Here is an 18,484-nt window from a genome sequence, read left to right as displayed (position 1 = left end):
TTTTATTGAGTACTTCATACCATTTTACTTTATTTTAACTATTCTTCTTCTTCTTTTTTATATAAACTTTCTTTACGGATTTGTTATTAATTTCTTATTTCGTCAAATATCACTGCTTACACACTCAAAAGCCGTTAGTTTCAAATCCACAATTACCTGCCAAACGAAGAAACGGTTAAAGCTGTTCTGCATGACTCATAGTTCCTTAGAACACAATAAATAAAAAATTTTAAGTTATGAGCTCAAGCACAAAAGGTGGGCAATGACAATGCCATTAAAAGACGTTGTGTCCAACAAATCAAATTAAATGCTAAATATACATATTTCTGTCGAATTCACGGCTAATTTTCGTGTTGCGAATTCGTCGAGTTAAATGATGGCAAAGAACAGATTAACGGCAAAGCAGCAGCTTAGAAGAGCTTAAATAAGCGAAAAGAAGCAAAAGGTAAAGAAAAAACGGTGTGAACGAAAAGGTTGCCTATATAAAACTGAGGTTGTATGTAGCTTAGAAGTAACCTTTTTTAAAGTAAGTTCATTATTAGGAATTCGGGGTAATGCATAATGCGCGGAAATATTTATTAAGCACCGTTTTTGAAAGTTAGCGATTGAATGAAGGTACATGGATATAAGAACAATACGGGCTACATACTATATATGTATAAATAAATGTATATTATATAAATATATACTTATGTCTAATATATGACTGAGTGGAGAAAAACTCCCATACTTTTTATAAATAAATATGACGAATGGCAACTGTGTGTACAATAAAAGCGCTGTGCCATAATTAAGGGTAAAAGAAAAGTTTTTAAAAACATTCAAAGTATGTTTGTGTACAAAAATTGTTGAAATTTACCAATATAAAATCTAAATGTAATTATCTTATATTTTTTATATTATATTTAATCTATTCTACATTTATGTTATGTTGTTTGTTTTTTATAAACCACATTCGCACTGATTACACGGCAGCGTTCACACACAGTAAAACTGCTAACTTATTGAATAGGAGTAAATAAGATCATGAGATTATTGCATACGTAAAATCGACTATACAAAAACACTAATTTTCATTTTATATGAAAGAAAATATTTGTTTGTACCAACAAGTCATAAAAATCTTCAAATAATTGAAGAGCAAAAAATTTTGTCGGACTCATTGTTGAAGTTCTTAGAACTGTTTAAAATATGAAAATCTGCAAAAGTAGCTGAAACATGTAAGCCACTGCATCTAAAACAACCAAGTTTGGTATGCCAAGTACAAAAGACGAGTTTGGCAGTAAAAATTTGCAGCCAGTCATAAATCAAAATCACCTCCTATCGTACCAAAAGAACGTGTGTCAGTATTCTGAAGTGCAGATTTAATATATATTTAGACAGTATTATTATATACAAGCATGTACCGTGTATACTGAGTACACATTTATGCCCTTGTGAAGCCTCAAGGTTGTATATGTGTCTTGTAGCGTGCCCCAATCGAGAAAATATTGTATATTTGAAGATACGTCTGAACCTGAAATTCAATTATTACTAGTGGTCTAATGGCTAATGATTGAGTATAAACTTTATATATCATATTTAGGCTTAGCTGTATAGGGAAGGTGAGTTCTCACTAATGAATTGCATAAGTAATGGGTGTGAATGGAAATTAATTTGACGGCTACGCAAAGATTGTGGCGTATAGAAAATAAAAATAAACACAATGCATAGTCAAACTTAAAAACAACTACAACAACAGTGCTAGAAGCAATTAGTATGTCAAAACAAAATATGGCGTAATAATTGAATGGCAGCTCTTACTTAACACTACGTTTCTATGCGCAGCAAATTGTTTAAGAAATTATAAAGTAATTAATTTTGCCAGCACAGCGATAATAAAATTCTAAAAATTATATACATATATAAATATTATATTATTCATTTCGATTTCTTAGCGGTGTTAAATATATTTTTTCCACAAAGATTATCAAAAAAAAAAAATGTGCAAGCTTGAAAAACAAGAAATATGTTAAAAGAACTGATTAATAAATAAATTAATTAAAAATTAAAAAAGTAAACAATTAAAAATTTATTAATTTATTTTTTCCGTAGAATATTATGCAATATTCTATAATATAAAAAAACGTATATTATATTTTATATATTTGAGTTATAGACCATCAATTATAAGGGATGAGCAAGTATAGAATAAGTTCGTTGCCAAACTCTTTTGATTCTTCATACATTTCAATGAAACACTTTCTCACTGTTCTTCTGCTACTACTTTTCTCCACTAGTTTCTATGTGTCTACATTTGTATATACTCAAATCTGCCAATGCTAAGTAGAAAAAGTAACTCTCTAAGTGGGCAATCATATTGTTAACGCTGTCAGCAGAGCGAGGCGTGTGCAAATCGCCAACAACTGCTTAGCCACCAAGAATGGCATTCTAATTGAATGAAATTTCACCAATTTGTGGACGCCGCTATTTGCGCCATTACTGCCAACACCACAGACAACTGCTAAGCTGATCACTCCATAACATACTCATACATACACGCACACATTCATATGTAAGAATGTAAATAATCGCAATGTGTGCCGTGCAGTGAAGGAAGTGCCATAGCGACGTTGTGAATGGAATAAACAAGAAATCGCAAAAAGAAAATAAGAATGCATAAATAAACATGAAAATAAATAAGAAATAAGTAAAATTATAGCAAAAATAACACTCTTTATTTGCGCACACACAGAACTCAAGGTTCATGTCAATAACCCTCACGCGGCTTAGCGGCACTTAGACTTTGCGGACGAATGGCCCGGTGAACGTTGGCTGCAGTGCGCTGCTGAAAGCTACTTCTTAGCCCTTTCGCCTTGCTTCAGTTTTATATACAAACATATTATATAGTTTATATATTGGTTCGTATAGTGCAGATTCTAGGTGAAGTCAACACAAACTGCAATTTCTATTCAAAGGAAGTAAATGTGTGAGTAAGCACCCATGCACACCAACCAACGACTAAAGACACGAACGAATTTGGAATAAATTGCATATAAAACCGGCGAGAACTAAATGCGTTGAATTTACAAGCAATGAAGCAATGATTAAAGCATTTTAGTAAAAATATAAATAGAAGCAATGAAAAGAAAGAATTGAAGTTTTAAATGTGAATAACATAAGTTATACACTGAACATACTGAAATGTTAAAAACGTAAAAAGGTTGACAGAAGTTTTACAATTTTTTTATGAGATAAATAAATACTCAACACTGAAGCAGCAAGGTCTGAAAAACATATAATATTTAATGAGGAAAGTTGCCACATCTTAAACAATTTTTGGGCCAAAAAATTAATAAAGTACAGTAACCTATTTAGTTGGTAATTTATGTTGGCAAATATTTTTGAAATTTTCGCTTTTCCAATATTCTTTTTTTAACAAGTAATTCGTTTATTACAGTTAAATCCATGAAATAAATTAAATGCTGGAATCTCTTCCACTTGCTTATGACACAAAACGAAAGAAAGAAATATTTTTTCAGAAAAAAGTTTTTGAGAATAGTTGCTGCTTAAAAGTAAAAAAAAAAGAAAAAATTTAGCACGAGAAATATATTTTTTATAGTCGAAAAAGTCTTTTCGTATTTTGTCAATAGATGTGGTTGCAGTCATATATCTCCAGTGCTACCAATCACATTGTGTCACACCATATAATGTTGGAAAGGTGAGATTTTAAGCTTCACTTAACCAAAAAAAAAAATAAATTCAAATACATATGAAAAAAATATGTTGAACTGTGATTAGAAATACGAAAATACTCTTTCGACTACCAATATTTTCTCAAGCGGCGCAATGGCTTAGTTTAAAATATTTTTTTCCAAAAATTTCAGAATTTCTTTGTTAATAGTGAATGTTAGTAACAATTAAAAGTTCTAATAAAATATTTAATTTCTTATATGAGAAAAAAAATTTGATAAAGAGCTGTTTTTTACCCAATGTAACTCCTTAAATACGTATGCTTATTGAAAAAGTTTTCTAAATTTAGCCAATTATTACAACAAAAAAAACAAAAAGTATTAAGAAAAGTGAGAGTTGAAAAATATTACCAAAGTAGTTGCCACATTTTTTTATTAATTTTATTTTTTTGTTTATTAATTTTATGAAAATACGCAAATTTTCAGCTTTTTCGTTCTATCAATTCGTTATTTTCTAGAAAATTTACTTTAATGATTTTAATAATTGGATTGCTCAGGCAGCACATTACTTAAGTTATAATTTTCTTTAATGAATTTCTTCTCACTGTTTACCTTATTTCAGAAAGGTGTTTAAGTCGCAATTACAGAATAAGTAGTTGCATACTTAGTCAGGTCCTTTGTGTTATTGGTACTTGAATGTGTGGTACCGCTATTTATGAAAGCAGCGCACGTTCCGCACTTCACTCAAACTGCACTTCAGCATTTAAGTCAAGGCAAGGCATTGGTTTCAAAGGGTGATGGACAGCAAAAGAAAAAAGAAATAAGAGGAGTAAAGCAAATGCCGCTTAAAAGCAAAAGTCGAAGCAGACTCAAAAAATAAATAAAAACACACAATAAAGAAAACAACGAAAAGGCGCATTGAGACGGATGTGCTCAAGCGTGTTTTATTTTGCAGTCAATATGCACGCATTTACATATTTCAAAGAAAATTACACGTACAAACACACATATGTACATACACATACACACTCGCACTTGTTAGCATTTGGGTTTTTACAGTTTTGCTTTTCTTTCATGTTTCATCGATTGACCGGAAGAGTGGCACGAAGTAACTAACAATGCAACAACAATAAGAAATTCATAATTTTTGATGATGCCGAAAACAATGGCGGATGCGACAACAAACACCAAAGCACGACAAAAACGCCGGCGGCAAATACTTACGTGTGTGTGCTCTTCAAGCCAGAAACAAATTGCTGTACTCAAGAAGCAGAGCGAGCGCTCAAGCCTGCAAGTTAGATAATGAGTGACTGAAGCAAATAAAATACAATAAGAAGAAAAAAGAAGCAAATTTTAATAAAATATTTGTACAAAATTCAACTGGACACGCAAATTAAGCATTACATGAAAAACACTTACACCTACAAACACAAGCGTATACAAGTTTTTAATGCATAAATGAAATAAGCATGCAGTCATGTCATTTGCGCTTTTAATTACGATTATTAACACCAAAGTCAACGCGCGAGTTGCGTCGTCAAACGACTCCACCACTGTCAAACTCGTCGACACACAAAAAAAGACAAGTATTTTTTAAATATTTGTATTTGTCTATAAACTGGACGGCAAGCCGCTCAGTACGGTAAACCGGAGTTTCATTAAATCGTAATTCGCGTGCGCAGCTTGTCGCCGCAACACATTCGCGCGGTCACACACGCACATCCGCATGTCGGCTACACAGCTACATATGTCCGTCCGTATTTGGCAATAATGACTCATTTGCACAACTGCACATTCACTGTCGACTGTAGTTTGTCCAAAAAATATTGCACCCCAATACGTTTTGCTTATTTGCCGCGACTTTTGGTATTTCGTCTACACATGCTTGTGACGAAAAGTTTTCGTAACGGTCCAACTATGTCCAAATTCGTATCGTATTTGGGTCGTTGATTCGTTAGCATTCAGCGGACAGTGTGTGGTGACAAGCTTTAGAGCTTTATGGGTATTACGTTATGTTGCTTTACGGTCTTTTTCCTTATTACGGAAATTCAGAAAGTGTGTGTGCGTGTGTGGGCGTCAACAAGAAAGCGACAATTCAATGCGAAGCGGTACTTAATTATGAATTTATGTAGTATTATGTGGCGTGTGTGGCATTGCGTATTCTTAAATGCGGTGTGAATGACATCTGTGGGTAAGGCGAAAATTTAGCCGTCATTGAGGATGACATAACTTTGTGACATTTTGTAGGCGAAAAAGTAAAAAAAATTTAAAGGTAAATCTAGAGTACTGTTATAAAAGCAGACTTTTCAATAAGCATTGGGTAGAAAAATTAGTCGTGCACGTTTTATATTTGTATATAACAATCAATTTCGACACGAAATAATAATTTTGCAATTTAGTCAAGACACAGCTTTGATAAATGGTGCATGTCTCAACTATTTATGAAAAATAGCTTTAAAAAGTTGCGAAGGTAATTAATATTTGAAAACAAAAACAAAATACTTGTTATAAATTGTGTTATTTTTTAAGAATATAATAATAATAAAATGAATGATTTAAGTTTATTAATAGAATTTTCTTAGTGGGAACCAAAGTATCCGCCCTGTAAGAATTAGTTATAATAAATAAGTTAAATAAATAAGTTATAATAAATTAGATTTAAGAGATAATACCGTTAAGTAAAAAAAATTTCAAACAAAAGACTTAAGCAACAAACTTGCTAGTCACCGCACCACTAAAAACTCTGGCACATAATTCCAGCGCTTTGCATGCACATTTCTATACGCATTCAAGTGCAACACATGCTAACCTTCACTTGTCCACTTGTTTACTACATTCTGTGCGCATGCCTCGCTTCTATTTTCCAGCTCATTAATTGAAAGCGTCAATAGCCGCTATGCGTTCTCCTGTTAAGCAATAGATCTTCTCAGCTCATCATTGTAGCAACAATGTTTGTTGTTTTTGGCTGCTAGATAATGTTGCACGCAGTTTGCCACATGCATGAAGCGCTCTTTCTTATGATCTTCGCTTATCATGCTTCCAAGTCATTACCATCAACATCATAATCATCAATTCGCCTGACACTAATTTATGTTTCTTTTGGCTTTTGTGGCGCCGCATATTTGTTGTTCGTGCAGTTGAATAGTTTTTCTTGTTTTATTTAGTTCAGTTGCTTTTGTTGTTTTGAGATTTTTTTAATACTTTTTATTCATTACAACTACTTTTTCACTACAACTTTTTTTTCAATTTGGCTGTTTATTCACCACATTCCAATTGAGCTGGAGAATTGACCTTTTCATGGCGGTTTAACATTCAACAGACATGCAACATACACACACATGCATAATATATGTGTAGGTGTTTGTTAACTGAATTGTTGTTTTTGCGGTATTAAAATGAATGCTGTTGTCGCGGCTGCTTCACTGCAATCAAGATTATGTTCGTGTGATGTTGCAGATGTTTCTAGAAGCTGTTAGAAATCGCCTTGCACTGAAGCTTCAAATATTTTGAGCAAGTAAAGAGTTTGAGTAATGTTTTGTTGTTAAGTGGATATTAAAGTTGAGAAGAGTGCTTATTGTGTATGAGCACTTGAAAAGCTTTAGATCAGATGTTATGTTGAAGAGTAAGAGCAAAGAAGCTGAACGACGCTTACATATATTACTTTATTTTATATTTTCAATATTTATTTATCTGTCTTTTTCTTTATTTAAAAGTGTTTATTATTTGTTTTGGATTAAATAATAAAAAATAATATTTTTCGGAATTTATTTGAAGACTGAAATTAATAATATTTTGGTGCACTCAAGCAATTTTGTTTCAGACTGAGATTTGTTTTAAACTGGCCGTTTCAAATAACTATGTTTTATTGAAAAGCCAATAAAAAAATGTTAAAAAATTAAGTCATATTTTTTGTTTTAACTTTTTTTCATAATTTTTATGACTGGTCTTAGTTTTGCATTTCTTATAATTTTTTGGAAATTTTATATATTACAATTATATAATTCTCATTTACACATAGAAATGTAATTTTCAATATAAATATGTAATTTTTTCGACATTTAAATAATATCTGCATATTTATGAAGAGTTTTAAAAGAAAAATAATTAACTTTCAAAAAAATTATAAAAAAAGAAATTGTCAAATCGTTGAAAATAAATCGAAAGTCATCATAACATGCAACACTGACTTATTTGTGTCGAACAAATTGCTTACAATCCAAAATATTTCATATTTATTTTTTAAATAAGTAATAAAACGAATTCGTTTAAAATAAAAAAAAACTGTTAAAGGTCAATATGCGCAAAACAAAGCAAAAAAAGCAATAAATATCGATTTTAATTACTTTGCTGTTAATGCTAATGCAAATGCATTGTATTTGTATTAAAATCCATAAACATAATAAAGTAATGTTTAAAGAAAAATTACAATATGCGAACACTTCATTTGCACAACTCACTCACACATACACACCTATACTTACAAACATTTGTATTATTTATTAGACATGCGTTATGATCATTACATCACCGCTACATATTACAGCAGCATGCGAAGCAACAACATGCAGCAACAACAACAACAGCGGCATGATCCAACAGCATGACTTGAAGTATGCACGCGTGTGCTGTGTCTTGCGGCATGATGTGGCAGTGAAGTGTTGCTACACAGCATGTTTCCATCGCATTTCATTGTTGTAATTATTTAATATTGATTTGTTGTTTTCTTTTTCTCTGCCTTTTTTCAGTTGTTTTGCTAGCTATAGGCGTTACTGTCTTGAGTTGGATTTGATTTTGGTTTTTCTATTGCAAATCGGAATGTTGCCGGTAGTGCGCATATAATAAAAAATTTATTTATGAATTCAAAATTTCAAGCAATATTTATCGGAAAATTATTCGGAGCATGGTAGTAATTAGAGAAAATTATTTTTAACTAGTTAAAGTGATTTTAATTAAATTAATCATTTGATGTTGCTGGCGTTTATTAACCTTTTTCGAAATATGTATATCGTGAAAATCTGCGTAAATTATTGAAATGCGGAATTGTTTCAATTCGTTTTTCTTTTAATAAATAATCTAACGAAAGTCATATTCTTCTCGGTTTAATGTCTTTCCAACACTGTTTAATAGCCACGAGTTGCCCGTTTTCATGGCGATTTCGCCCATCAAACGATGTGTATAACGCTATGTAATGCTATGTAAAGTCGCTGTTGATGGTGCTCCCCAACCTTTGGAGCGGGTTCATCGTGTCCAGTCCACTCAAACGACTGTTGATTGAAATTCGCAGTGAAATGATAGAGCCATGTTTCATCGATTGTCACATATCGACGCAAAAACTTAAGTTTATTACGTTTGAACATCTCCAAAAACTGTTCCGAATCATCAACCCATCATTGTTTTTGGTCAACAGTGCTCTCCAGCGGCATCCACTTTGCACAGAGCATTCTCATACCCAAGTATTCGTGTGTGATATGATGTACTCGTTCAGTTGACATCTTTATCTCAAGCAACTTCACTTTGCGGTCGTCCAAAATAATTTTGCGGACTTTTTTGATATTGTCGTCGGTAACAATCTCTTTTGGGCATCCACTACGTTCGAAATCCTCGGTGTTCGTTAAGCAGAAAACCACCTCTTAATTTAGCATACCCACACTTCATGGTTGATTTTCCTTTCAACTGTATTTTTTTCCTTCAAAAAGCAAATTTGTATCAATGAAAACTGTCAATTTTATACACGCGCCTTTTGAAGGTTAGGGCTAACTAAAAATCATATGGATTTCATTCTAGTAGCGCCATCTTTGTCTCAGGACGGGACTCTTCAATTGACCTGTTACCATAACCACTTACTTAGGTAAGCCAATTATAATTAGAGAGCAGATACTACCTCTTTCTTCAATATGAAGGAAACAGTTATAATAAAGTTAAATGAAAATTGAAATTAATTTAACAAAAAAATAATTGTTATTGATTAAGTATGATTTCTAAAATCTAAAAAATAACCTTAGCAGTTCTGTTAGAAGAAAAGTTAGCTCTCTACCGCCTTATACACTAGAATCTCATATTAAACCTATTATCCACGAATAGAGATTAAAAATAGCTGTGCAAATGTAGATACAAGTACTCAAACATATATTTCTGAGACCGGTTGGAAATTAGGGCGGGCCAAAAACGTTGCTAGAAAGTATAAAAATAGTTTCAAAACTTGACCAATACAATTTGACTTTAATTACTTCCTCCGCCTCTAAGCTCACTTGTACTAAAAATACTAAATAACTCAGCATCAATTGCCCAAGCTCTGAGCACTCATTAAACAGAAAACTTTCTCTAATGGCTAACGCTTGATTTAATCTAAACAAAACGAAAATACTTAAAATCGCTTTTATATGAGCAGGCAGCAACCAAAACCAGGTGTATGAAAGAATGCCAAATTGAAAATAAGGAAATAAATCGTGATTTCCACTACCTGAAAAACAGCCATGCGAGTTTGTAGCAACTAGGTAATACACACGTGCATATATTTCCCAGCTGTCAGAATGCCAAACGAATAATTTACGACATTTTCTGGCGGCCAAACAACTGGAATTGCAATTAACACCGCAGCAGCGGCGCGAGATGAGCTAGAGGAAAATCAATAGGAAAGAGCAACAAGCATAGAGACAAAGAAACCAGTTGTTTTCGCGGTCATTGATAAGTCAAAGTGGTTGTGTTGTTGGTCGACGGGGTGGTTGTAGAATTTCACACTCCACTGTACAAAGCGAATAGCTGTTTCTGAAGAAATTTATGTGGCGAGTGAAGTAAGTTTGCCAGTGCTGAGCGCGAAATGGAATGTGCTTGAATGATGCTGAGACGGTATTTGGCGGCGGCAGGGCTATTGGGCGGCTCTCAACCACGTACATAATTGATGACATCAATTTGTGTCAAAGAGATTTCCCGCTCACATAAATTTGAAGTTACACCAGTCAGTTTAAATCAAATTTCTCTTTCTATAGTGAATTCTACGACTGCAGAAAATGTGTTTTATTCATTTAACTACTATTATGCATAACAATATATATAATACATATATATGTATATATATATATATATATAAATACAAGTATTTAATACATATACATATAAATACTTTTTTGTTAATCTCTATCGCTCAAATTACTTAACAAACTTTACCCTTTGCTTAGAAATCTTTTAATGACTTTATTAAATTGCTTTAATATGAAATCCGTGCTACATTTAAGACTTAAAAATATTTCAAAAGATAAGTATGTAAACCCAACCGCTGCTTTCATAACGACAGATTTCAAGCAAATGAGAACATTGGAGCGTGAAATGTAAAGAGTGCAGAGCATAATTTGTAACAACGCTAATAAAGCAATAGCTTTGAAAGCAAAAGTAGACTGAATTAGCATACAAAAACAAAGATTACATACAGGCATACACATAAAGATAGTTCACACGCAGATAAAAAGGAGTTTCACATTAAAACTCATCAACTGTAACGAATATGATTATGCATACACTGACAGAGGGTTAGCACAAAATGGCCCAATAAAGCTTAAAATAAATAAAAACAAAGTTTAAATACTTGTCAAAATAAAGTCAAGTCTCAATTAAGGTGTTTATGTCTATAACATAACTGACGAAACCCATATTTGAGTTAGTGACCAATTAAATTTTTTTTAATTTTCATGATTTCAAAATTATTATTTTTACGATATTTTGAGAGTATACAGCTATACAAGAAGGGACCCAGTTTTCCGTCTTTTGTCTTTTCAGCCATGTATTTGTCCTCACTAATGTTCGCTGGCAGTTCGAGTATAAAATGTTTGTTAAAAAGGAACATAGGAATAACCTTCTAGGAAATTGTACGCTTTAAGATCTCCTCTATGGAATTTATAGCATAAAATATTTTTTTAGTATACAATTTCCTTTAAAGTCATTCCTATTATAAATTCAGATATAGACCATATTTCAGTAAACAATTTCCTAGAAGATCTGCTATATTATAAATTTATATATAGGAGATTTTTGCAGTATATAATTTCCTAGAGGGTCATTCCTCCAACCAGCTGTCAAAGTAAGCATATGATTTTTACATTTTTTTAAGTATATTTTGACAATTAACTTTTTTCCGAAAACTCACAGTTGGCAACACATTCATTAATAATCGTTAATAGCCAGACATAATAGTCTACGTGTGAACCACCGTTACCTAATAATGAACGCTTCTTCATTATTGGTATAGATTAAATTTCACATTTTCAAATTCGAAACCATTTAATAGAAAAAGCACGGATTTACTAGACAAGAAATTATATTCGCCATATTTATTGACCATTGCAACAGCGAAGACGCATGTCACAGTGTCATTATATAATTTCAAAAACCAATGCATGGCATGCGACATCGAAATAAACTAGTACAGCAATGCAATTAGTAGGTGAGCAAGCGGTAAATATTGTGTTTAATTGCAGCGCAAGCAAATTACCGTTTACGTAACATCAGTTGCACTAACGGCAAATTGACAGCGCAATCAAAGCAATATTGTTGCTGATTTGCTAAATAAATACCAGTTAAGATGCTGTAAATGTTTTCTGATAATTAGATGATGAAAAGTTGTTTAAAAGCCACTTGTCGTCCTCATTAGTCGCGCAAATGAAGAAAGCATTCAATGAAGAAGAAGAGTTGATATGTCTGCAAACTATTTACGAAATTGCGACTAAATATAGCAAATTACGTTTATGACGAGTAAAAAGTGACGCAAAATATATATATGTACTGTTATGTGCTTTACATAGTAATTTATAAGAAGCTTATGCAAAGCTGAAAATTAATTAGATTAATTACCATGCAAGCTGACTCAGCGAACTTTGTATCGTCTAACAGCACACCTTGTGACCAATGGATTTGATAAAAGGTGAGATTTTATGGTTTCAATTTCGATGTGAAAAATTTCTATTACTTTTAAAATTTGTGTAAGATAATGTTTTAAGTGAGTCTTTCTGATATTTTAACCGGTATGCTGCTCTTCGTAGACCTGAGATAGTAAAGTCAGCCTCAATTGAAGGGGCGGAGCTTAACAAATTTGTATTAGAATTAACAAACGTCATGAACCAAACATTTTTGGTTCATTTTAATCAAAATTCTTACGTCAGAAAATCAAAAAAAAAACTCAAAATCTTTAAGTAAGAAATTTGTAATTTTTCCCACATAAGGACTGGGGGAGCGTATTTAACCATTTTAACTGTGTGTAACATATAATATTTTTGTTCAAATCGCACACTTTGAAAGTCCATTATATAATCTAAAGGTTGACATAGTTCCAAATTCATTATAAGGCTGTTTTAAGAAGTATGTGAAAACATTTTGTTAATTAAAATTTTTTTGCTAATTTTAAAAACAATATTTAATGCTGTACATACATATTTCTTAATGTTTATCTCATTGTGCAAAAACACAGACACAGAAATAAAAAATTGTAATTAAAATATATTATTTTCTCATTATAAGTTTTATTACCTTTAAATATGCAAAAAACCCTGCATAAAAATTAAAACTGTCAGCTGAGAAAATTTAAAGTTCATTTTGCTGTAAAAGTTGAAAAAATGGAGTGCAAATAAGATAAAATGTTAACTTCGGTTGTACAGCTACATAGAATACCCTGCACGAAGCACGAAGTTTCCATACAATAACTTGATTTCGATCATTCAGTTTGTATGGCAGATATATGATATAGTTAGTGGTCTGATATCGGTCATTCTGACAAATGACAAGCTCCTTAGGGAGAAAAGGAGGAGTGCACAATTTCAGAGCGATATCTCAAAAACTGAGCAACTAGTTCGTCTCCATATACTCGTGGCCACGCAAGCATTACCACAAAATTTTTTTTTAAACTTTTTTTCGGTATTTTTCGTTCGTTTGGGATTTTTTTCAGTTTGTCTTTTTTTATGTTTTTAGTAAGCAGAAATTTACATGCGTTAAAAAAAAATATTTTTTATTTTTTTAATTTAATTTTATTTACGCTATATTTGTAATTAATATTTTATTTTCTTTTTTTAATTGAAACGAAAGTTTAGTCGCGGTATTACTTTAAAAACAATAAAATCGGTCGCTTTTGTGTAAGCACAGAAAGACTAGTTTGTGTTTAACTCATTAAACGTAATAAATTTAAAGCTACAATTATAATTATTTAATATAATTTAGTTTATTATGCTTACTAAAAACAATAAAAACCAAATTGAAAAAAATCCCGAACGAACGAAAAAGAGCGAAATATTTAAGTAAAATTTAAGAAATTATTGTGGTAAGTTTTGCGTGGCCACGAGTGTATATTCACTGCTTCTGGGTGTTACACACTTAATGGCATACGTGTTAAGTGTGCTGTTCAGGGTATAAAAATGATAGATACATCGTGTAGATATATTTGCACATATGGAAAATGGAGTTGCTAGTGCATTGCAAACTAATTTGTGCTTAGTAATAAAAAAAGACTGCTACAATCAACAATCAAAAATGTTAGTACGAGTATGTATTCAAAATAATGCTAAAATATATAATTGCTTATGTCAGCAAAAAGTATATTTTACAAAATATATTAATATTCATACTTTTTGCCAACAATTTTCGCCAATAAAAAACCAATTGATTTATCGAATTATCACGCAGTTACTTCGCCCTCCATATAAATATATATGTATGCATTCGTGCATGTCGTGCAGCGCAATTATTTTCCCAAAAATGTATAGTGTGATTAGCCGCCTGCACAGAAATGACCTTTATTTCGTTACTTATCCGTATAAAATACATACATAGCTTTGCATTGTCAAATGTGTGTGTGTGTTAAGAAAAAATCGCTAGCAAAAATGAAAGAAAAACGTTTCATGCAATTACCGTGAAACCTGCAGTGATTTTAAAGTAATTTTATTTTAAATATTCGCGATTTTTAATGACTCACTGAATGGCTGTTGAGGCGTCGAAAAGGCGTGGGGATTGCCAGTATGACGAGTTCGAATGTATTTAAGTTTATTGCAAAATACGCATTTCAAGGAATTATCGGCATTTTTACGAAATTCACATATTTTCGTATATAGTATGTGTTGTATTTATTTTTCAAGTTTCATTGGCTCACGTACGTCCTTGCGAGCGGCTATAGCAGCGTTTTAGGTTTTAGAATGCCAAAGTGCTGAATGCAATCACATTTTCTTATATCTGTTTGCAATGCCTTTGATATAAATAGATTGTGATAGGAAAAAATTGTTACGGGGTTTTACCTGCCCGTTACCTTCTTTCGAGGGAAATAACCATCCAACTTTATATTTGTAATGCAAAGCGAAGATAAATCATAATTTTTAGTAGTTTATTGCCAAAGCGAACAATTTCCAGTTGAAAGATTATCAAATAAAAATATTTAGTCCATTTGCGAATTTTCTACAATAAAATAGCCAATGGACTAAGTTAGGAAACTAGTAAATTATCTACAACTAAATTGGAAACTAAATCAATTAAGGGGACACTAAACTGCACTTAATTCATTTAGTTTTCAATTACTTGCAGTTTCTATTCAGTTGACCTTAATTACGTCAATTAGCAAATTGTATAATCCCGAACTATTATCTTGATCTCTCAATTTGACTAATTTGGCTAATATCTTTGGCTTCTGCGTATTTTACAATTTTCAAATGTGTGGAAAAATTATTTTAGTGTGTAAATTGAAGTTATTTGAAAGATTTGTGGGTTAGAAACCAGCACAATAGACCTATAGGATTTTTGTGAGATTTTGTATGGCTGGAATCCAAGCAGAAAATTGCCATAGACTGTCGGTTGGTGATCAGTGTTGGAGGAAAAACTGTTGATAAACTCTATAACTGGATATAGGATTTATGCCGTGTTTGCTGGGTTCGTGTTAAGGCGTACTGCTAAAAACTGCAACACGATGCTTATTCATATTGATTGGGTATTGCATTTTCCGGTTACCAGCTCTGAGGTGAATGAATATATATTAACTAAATATGAAAACTATTATTCAATAACAATTAATAAGTGTATAATTTAACAGTATTTCAGTCACTCGAAATAGACATTTTTACAAGTTTCTAAACGCTAACACTTTCGAAAACACTAATTGAAGCTCGTTAATTGAAGACTTCAATGTGCACACTTTCCAGCGTGTTTATAGGCAAAGACATTGCCAGAGCTTAATATTTAAAGCAGAAAACATTTGAGACTTTCGCTTTTGTGTGTATGCACTAACAGTTATCTAAGCAAAGAATAACTTAACGACTCCATAGCGAATTTCTAATGGGCATATCTATTTATATTCAAATGGTAAGTACTTTAAATATCATTGTCAAATGTTAGAGATTGTGTGGCTTTATCTAGAGCAATGAGCATTTAAATATTTATAATTGCAAAAGTAAGCTATGTGTAAAGCCATTCTTAAAACTTAAAAAGCAAAATTGTACTCGCGCATTAATGAAAGCACGCCTATTAAGGCTGCAAAGGCCAAAAACTAAATCAAGGTCTCACATAAAGTGGTTCGCACACACTCGACTCGGCGTTGCCTTTTGTATTTGTCTTTGCCTTAGAGTTATTTGTATTTGAATATGCGTTAAAACAAAAAGCAAAAGTGGACAGATATAAATTTTATTGCTAGCCATTCACTCTTCACACACACACATATGCATTATATATGCACAAGTTGATGCGAAACTTTGAACTTTGCAGACACGTTTTTTATTAATAAAATTTTTATTTTTATAGCTGAAAAACTAGTTCTTGGCTCAAACAAAGTGGTGCGCATGAATAATGATTCGAAAAGTATTAATTTCTGCATAAAGCTGCTTCGACGCTGTCATTTCGCACCGTGCGCTCAAATTTTGTGATTAATGCCGCGGTCACTCATTGTATAAGCATTTGATTCAAACATAAACACACCGCCAGACTGCAGTTAAAAATCGATTTAGAGCTAATAAGCATAGCATGAAAAAGTTAATATTATCAAATATGATATTATTTGTATAACACAAAAGTATTTATGATGTTGCTGAGACTTTATTTAAGTTAATTAAGTGAATTTTCATTAAAGACACAAGAAGAAAGCATGCAGAACTGGGGATAGCTCGACAATACAAGGATTTCAAAAGTCAGTAATGCTATGCATTGCGACTTTTCGTGCACTTTTGTGGTCATAATAATCAACTGTGCCCGCTATTCATTGAATTGTTGAAATCTTTTCTTTACATAATATTCAAGAGCCAAAAAGACAAAGAAACTCTCTAAGTATAGAAAATACTGTGTTGCTGAAGATGGCAATTCGTCTATTCCAAGACGTTCTCAATAATTGGGACTGTCTTAAACCATAACCTTTGGAAATTTGAGAAAGGATTTGAGCTTGCGTCCGTATATAATTCTTCTCACTCAAGAACTGAAGCCATGGGACCACCATAAACGTCGTGAATTTGTTGATTTTGCCTTGGAACAACTTAAAAATGCTAATGTTTTTTTTTTAATCAACTTCTCTGATGAGACTCACTTTCATCTGAGTTGTGCGGTAAATTAACCAAACTGTCGACTCTGGTGCGAGGAAAATTCACAGATTATTCTTGAACAACCATTACATTCTCCTAATTGAGACTTTGGAATCGTTTTTAGAGTATTAGGATCAGCGGTTATTACTTCTTTCGAAATGAAGCTGCTGGCACCGTTACTGTCAATGGAGAGCGGTGTAGATCCATGACAACCAACTTTTTATGGCTGCAATTGCAAGAAGTTGAACTTGACAACATCTGGCTTCAACAAGACGGGGCTACGTGCTACATAGCACGTGCAACAATCGAAATATTGCGAGAAGAGTTTGGATATACGATTATTTCAAGAAATTGTGACGTTAATATTATTATTAAAGATTTTGACACTGAATAGCCTCCAAGAAATTGTGATTTATCACCATTAGACTACTTTTGGAAGGATTATTTGAAGTCGTTGGTCTTTAGTAAAGAACCAGACTCTATTCAAGCTTTAAAAGTTAATATTGAATATGCTATTCATGACATTCGACAGGATTTAGTGGAAAACGTACTCGAAAACTAGAATAATCGAAATCGTTCCTGCAAAAGAAGTCGTGGAGGCCATTTGAATGATGTTTTATACAGAATTTAATTGTATCGATTGCACTTCACTGTACTTTACACTAAATAAAGAACATTTGAATTTACTTAACAATTTAAAGAAATGATATCAACCTTATTGGAAAGCCCTATTGTACCAAAATTAAAGGAAAATCTGACAACTTATGCCAGCTTTCATTCAGTAAATGATAGAAATGGTGCCCTTCCGGATTTCATAGCGATTTTACATAAACAAATGTAGTAACAGTATCATCGGAAAGCCATCAAAAATCATGCCATTTAAATCTTCAAAATCGATGGAAATTTCATCAGCATAACAATATTTTAATTTACTCAGAGTAAAGTATCTGTTTGCTTAAATATTATGCGAACTAAATTACCTGAAATGAATACGTTGCACCGGCGAATCAACCACGGAAATATCGGAGAAGAGAAATGTAGATAATAACCGTCTCACTAAAATTCAATATGTTTAAGTTCAGCATATTCTAAAGCCTAAACTATTTCAAAATTTTCATTGCTAAAAAAATTTATTTAATTCAAAAAGGTAATCATCATCAAGTACTTTTTCTTCAATGTTTTCTTAACGAATTTTTATAATTTGTTTTCTTTTTTGCTAAACATTCAATTGTTCAGTTCTTACGCTAAATATATGAGGTTAAAATTTATTTTTGGTATTTAGGATTTATGCAA

The 18,484-nt window shown here is 32.1% G+C and overlaps 1 protein-coding gene across 3 annotated transcripts in view; it reads right to left on the bottom strand.

Moving 5' to 3' along the window:
* Positions 1-18,484, bottom strand: part of LOC120781520 (putative epidermal cell surface receptor) — a 66,664-nt gene that overhangs the window by 19,735 nt on the left and 28,445 nt on the right. The window lies entirely within an intron of this gene.

Source organism: Bactrocera tryoni, chromosome 1 (genome assembly GCF_016617805.1).
Source record: "Bactrocera tryoni isolate S06 chromosome 1, CSIRO_BtryS06_freeze2, whole genome shotgun sequence".
In the NCBI taxonomy this organism is placed as follows: Eukaryota; Metazoa; Arthropoda; class Insecta; order Diptera; family Tephritidae; genus Bactrocera; species Bactrocera tryoni.
This window is presented reverse-complemented; position numbering and strand designations above follow the sequence as displayed.